Genomic DNA, 6,276 nt, shown 5'->3' with positions numbered 1-6,276 from the left:
GGCAGAAGCTGGCTGGGATTCACTCAGTGAGCTGCTATCTGAGCTCCGCTCAGGTAGTGGGTCCCTAACAGGGGTGGGATCCTGTCAGAGGCCTAGACAGAAGGACACGGAGCTGCGCCTGCCCCACGTGCGGCAGCATCCTAAGAAAGAGACACGAACCGCAAACTGTATTGTGGAAGGTGAAAAACTAAGTCATAGCAAAAAGAGAGGAAACCAGAAGGAGTTCTGCCCTACACAAGCTGCCTCCTTCTGAGGCGCAGGATCCCGGTAGCCGGAACACCGAGGGAGCAACAGTCCTTTATGCCTTGCTCCAGAGATCGGCAGGACAGCTAATTCCACGTTACCTGCCCGCCCTATACCCAGAAGGCACGGTGGCAACTTGTGAAGGCTGGGGCATGCTTGAGTTTCTGCAAAAAGCCTCAGGCCACCAGTCATACGGGTTTGTCCTATCCATCTGGGGGACAGAGAGAGACACAACATCTAGAACATCTACCACAGTTGTGAGGACCTTATGAGAAGCTCAGCAGTAAGGTACTACAACACCCAGGTGCTAGAGGAAGGCTACTAATTTCCACCTGGATAAGGGGACTCTGGATTTGCCTTCAGACCGGCCGGACTCTGCCAGCCCTGTGATCTGGTGCTCTGGACTGTGGACGCTGAAGCCTTCAGTAAAGGTAAAGAGACTGCAACCTTGTGTCCTCGTTCTTCACTGCGCCTTACACCATTTACCATCCACCATCTGCACACTGGGAAGCACTGGGGACATACTTCACCTGTGGGAAGGTATACCATCTAGCTGCCAGAACATCATCCCAGCGAACCCCTAAGCAGCGTCGGTCACCCTGACCGAATACCACAGGTGGCGTCGCAATCATTTCCCCTTTAAAGACCTTTCCCTTTTACAACGGACCTCCCAAGGGCCACGGACCGGGTCAGCCACCGTGACATCCCCCTTGAGAACCGAAGGACCCGGTTCCGAGTACCCCACTGCCCTACGGGGGCGCGCCACATTATATGTACTATATGGCACCTGCATTATACAGTATCAAGGACTATGGGGAATGCATTATACTATATGAAGGACCATGAAGTGCATTATACTATGAGGAGTGCATTGTATTATATGGAGGACTATGGGAGGTGCATTATACAATATGGAGGACTATGGGATGCATTATACTATATTGAGGACTATTGGGAGTGCATTATACAATAGGGAGGATATGGGGAGCGTATCATACTAAATGGAGAACTGTGGGAAATGTATTTTACTATATGGAGGGATATGTGGCACATTATACTATATAGAGGTCTATGGGGTGTGCATTATACAATATGGAGGGCTATGGGATGCATTATACTATGTGGAAGACTATAGGATGCATTATACTAAACAAGCAAAATGCTGCCTATTTGTCGAGTGATTGGATTATTTATGCCGAAGCAGAAATCATTGTTCTAAGGAGCACATCATATGGTGAAAACTGCAGATATGTTGCTGCTAACATGATACTTATGATCGTTAATAAATAACATTTCTCACATGTCTACTTTACATCAGCACAATTTTGGAAACGTCATTTTTTTTGTTAGGACGTTACATGGGTTAAAAGTTGTCCAGCGATTTCTCATTTTTCCAACAAAACTATTTTTTAGGGACCACCTCACATTTGAAGTGAGTTTGGGGGGCCAATATGACAAAAAAATACCCAAAAGTGACACCATTCTAAAAACTGCACCCCTCAAGGTGCTCAAAACCACATTCAAAAAGTTTATTAACCCTTCAAGTGCGTCATGATAACTACAGCAATGTACAAGGAAAAAATGAACATTTTACTTTTTTCACAAAAAAATTACTTTAGACCCCAACTTTTTTTTTCTTCACAAGAGTAACAGGAGAAAATGGACCACAAAATTTTTTGTGCAATTTCTTCTGAGTACACCGATACCCTGTATGTGGGGGAAAGCCACTGTTTGGGCACATGGCAGAGCTCAGAAGGGAGGGAGCAGCGTTTGACTTTTTGAACGTAAAATATCCTGGAATCAATGGCAGACGCCATGTCTCGTTTGAAGACCCCCTGATGTACCTAAACAGTGGAAACCCCCCAATTCTAATCCAACCCTAACACAGCCCTAACCCAAACCCTAACCTCAACACATCCCTAACCCTAGTCCCAACCCTATCCATAATCCCAACCCTAATCCCAACACCACAACTGTAACTCCAACCCTAACCCCAACACAACCCTAACCCCAACCTTAGCCCAATTCTAACCCGAGCCCCAACCCTAACCCTAGCCCCAATTCTGAGGAATAAGTACCCATAACTGCCTCTTTTAAAAGGCGTATCCGTGATCGGTAAGGGGTTAACAGCCTGAACTCAGCGAATTTAAATAAAAGCAAAATGTTTCTGTGTGATGGTGCAACGTGTTAACATTCGAGGCTTTTGTCAGTGTCTGACTTTCTCTAAAACTGTCCCTGAACCCTTGTCCATATCCCTCTATAAGGACATGGATGGGGTCCTTCACTCCGGCCTCCAATCTACTAGGGCACATGACTATATTATATGGACATTTTATGAGATCTACGAATATGGTGCCTCGTAGAGGTTGGGAGACAGGGTGTTGGCTGACACGACAACTGCCTAAGGAATCATTGGGGTGGGGAAGATTATTACTGGAAAGTAATCCAGTAATGTCACCCATGAAGCTCAGGATGGGTGACATTATACCAAGAAGGGGACCGTAATGGGGGACGCTATACCAGGAAGGGGGACATTATATCAGGAAGAGGCCCAGGAAAGAGGACATTACACCAAGAAGGAGCCTAGGATGAAGGACATTGTTACAGAAAGGGGCCAGAACAGGTGACATTATTACAACAACAGGGGACATTATTACAGGAAGGTGCCTGAATGGGGACATTATTACATGGAGGGTAAACAAAAATATGTCTTTAAAGGATCTAGAAGGTCACAAAGGCCCATACATCTTACCAACATGGAGGTGGGAGCCCAAGTCCAAATTTTGCACTGGAGCCCATGGGGCTTTAGTTATGTGGTGCCGACTGACGATCATTCCTGATCAATGGGTCTGTAATTAAACCATTGATTGTCCAACAGCTCATTGGACAGTTAATGTGGCAGTAAAATAATCTCTGAACGGTGAGCGCTGGCGTGAGGACAGGTAATTTTTTTTTTTTCGATCATTTTCTTCTCTACACTGTAGCCAGTTGGATTGGAATTACTGACTTTATACTAAGTGAATTGCAAAATAAAAAATCAGATTCTGGAGAATTCTACTGTTTTATGTAAAATTCCAAGCAGATCCAATGTCTTCTCTAATAATATCTGGGCTACAACTTGCCAGAAGTGATTGTTCCATGGAGTCTGGTGCAGGCAGGAGGTGCAGCCATACCGCTCCGCATGCAGATGTCCCTTCCCAGCCTGCTGTGCTGCTGATCCGCCTTGTAATCCACACATGCACCCATCCCCAGCCAGACAAACCGGCTCAGCCTCAGGGAGGGGACAAGGACGTCACACCCTGGGGCGGTGTCTTTGCAAAAAAAAAGCATGGTGGACAATAGCGGCCCCGGGAGCTTGCAAAGGAATAATGCGCGGCTCCTTTAAGAGCTCCGGTAAACGCAGCAAACGCGGAAGATTGCGGACAGAAGGCGGAACGCGGAGGCGCCCAGCGGAGAAGAGTCCGGCCCGACTACGTTTCCTCCTCACTGATGATACAATGTATCAAGGCTTGATCTCCATCCAGGACTGGACAGAGGGTGGGGGATGGGGGCTGCATTGCTGGATGCTGGGGGGGATGGGGGTGGCATTGCATGATTTCTGTGGACTTAATGATGTTTCTTTAAGCCAAAAGGTAAGTGGATCTCCCCCCAATAAAGATCTGGATGTCCCTGCACAGTGGTGTGTTTGCATTGCACTGGTGAGTGCAGGAGGAGGAGGAGTGCTGCCAGGAATAAATATGTATGTGCACCCTTGTAGTGCCACTCCGCAGCACTGGCTGGGCACCCTGGTATGGGAAGAGTTAAAAAGCCAGGGAAGGCAAAACAACATTTAAATGCCTGGACGGGGGGAAAAGAGATTAAATTTCGCTTCTCTCTCATCAATTTTCTGTTTAATGTCACTGGGACTCCATTGTGGGAGAGGAGATACGTCACCCGGCCATAAATGTGTGATTATACAGCTACCAGCAGCCTCTGCTCTAATTGAATGGATTTACTCCATGCAAAGGCAGGTAGGAAAGAGACCCCTGAGCTGTGAGACCCCAAATATTCCCCAGCAGATAGCTAGAAAGGAGCCAAGTGCTGCAAAACGGAGCGTGTGTACAGGGGCCGCACCGAAGGTGACCATAAAATCCGACCACAGAATCCGACCACAGAATCCGACCATAGAATCCGACCGAGGAACCTGCCAGTCAGCAGCCGACCTGCTTGTGCTCAGCTCATCTCCAGCTTCTTGCCCCCTTTTTTTTCCTTCCATGTTTCTTTTTAACCTGGATTGCAAAAGACTTCTCCCAAACTCCTCTTTGTAGGTAGGTGACGCTTAGTTTTAGTTTTTTATTATATACATAATTACATTTTTTTTCCCAAACCCAACGACTTTATAGAAATACCTAGTGATCTATATTACCATACACGTGTTATTCTTTATGTTTGGATTGTTTTAATCCTTTTTTTCATTATTTCTTAATAATTTTAGAAACAGGGTTAGTTCACCCGGAATTAAAAGAAAGGAGGATATTTTATAGATTTTAGGATCAATTATTTAACTACTTGGCTCCCAAAAGTAACAATTTGGGATGAATACACACAGACACCAACTGATCTGGGGTTTTTTGTTATAGATTTTTATCTGATAAACATTTATATAAATTGTAATCAATACTTTGTTCATTTATTTTGCTTTTTTGTTTTCGTTTTTACAATATTTAGTACTTTATTTTTTTTTTTCCACAATACTATATACTTTTTCAAATGTTAAACTTTTTTAGTTTCTATTTCTATAATAATATAATAAATGTATTATTTATATATTTATTAATAAATATGTATCTATATAATGTAAAACTACAATATATTATATTGTATATATTTTCAGCGCAATGAATTATTTTTCAATTGGAAAAGAAAATGTTTCCACATACTTTAGGTTTCCTCTTTCTTTTTATCGTAGGAGACAAATGAAGTGGGGAAAAAAAAATAAATCCAGAATATAAGTTTAATTGTTTTTTTGTTTTTTTATTTATTTCATCGATGGCCTATTGTACATAGGCATAGTAAAATAACACTATATTTTTTTTTTCTGAAAATAAAATAGATTTTTATGTAATGATTTTTAATTTAGTCACCGACTTTTCCGCTATTAAAACACTTTAGAAATTTAGGCGTAAATTTGCTTAATTCCCATTTTATTACATTCTTTTTGTATTATATGTCCTTGATAATTGTGTATCCATTCTTTTTTTTTTCTATACAAATATATATCTTATCCAAACCCTAAGAGGCTTTTTAGAGCAGAGATAACCTCATTTATATAACATACACTATAGTAAAAGCATAAACCATAATATATATATATATATATATATATATATATATATGTATATATATATATATATATATATATATATATGTATATATATATATATATATATATATATATTCAATATTTTCCTCTTCATTGCCCGTTATAATGTCACTTTTGGTATTTTTTTTTTCAATCAATTTTAACCATCTATTTTATAAAATGCAGTTTTAATGCCTTGTAGGTTTTTATTAGGGAGGGAAAAAAATAGTGCTGTTATATTTTAGTTATTTTGCCCTAGTTTTTCTATAATGATAATCTGTGCTTTCTACGATTTCTACATCTCTGGTGACTGTCCCAGATTTTTTTTTTTTCGATTATTGTTTTTTAAACCTATTTCCATTATTGATAGAAATTAAAAATTAGGATTTAAAGGGCAAGTTCTAATCAACCTAAACTGAATTTCTCCGTGTTCCTATGTGCCTGTAATATGTAACTAGATGTTTTCGAATAGTTTTTTAGGTAGTGGATCTGAAGGGGCGTTAAAGTCAGGATCTGGGTCCAGGGTGTGGGTGATCCGGGTGAGCCCTGTGTTCCTGTCTGTGGGGAGTCTACAAAGGACTCTTTGTTTCCTCCTCGAATCTTTTCATTTTTTACTTTGGTTTGTAATTGTAGATCTAGATTTGGAAACAAACTTTCAATCAAACGACCAGATAAAAAGACACACATATATA

At 41.4% G+C, this 6,276-nt stretch overlaps 1 protein-coding gene across 1 annotated transcript in view; it reads left to right on the top strand.

The window, feature by feature from the left end:
* The first annotated feature begins 4,411 nt into the window (after window positions 1–4,411).
* Window positions 4,412–6,276, top strand: part of BAHCC1 (BAH domain and coiled-coil containing 1) — a 131,357-nt gene continuing 129,492 nt past the window's right edge. Inside the window, exon 1 of the mRNA XM_069750758.1 lies at window positions 4,412–4,550. The gene's annotated coding sequence lies outside the window, so the exon portion shown is untranslated. The remainder of the gene's footprint in view (window positions 4,551–6,276) is intronic.

This window comes from Ranitomeya imitator, chromosome 2 (genome assembly GCF_032444005.1).
Source record: "Ranitomeya imitator isolate aRanImi1 chromosome 2, aRanImi1.pri, whole genome shotgun sequence".
Lineage (NCBI taxonomy): Eukaryota > Metazoa > Chordata > Amphibia > Anura > Dendrobatidae > Ranitomeya > Ranitomeya imitator.
The sequence above is the reverse complement of the archived record's forward strand: the minus strand, read 5'-3'. Positions and strand labels throughout refer to the sequence as shown.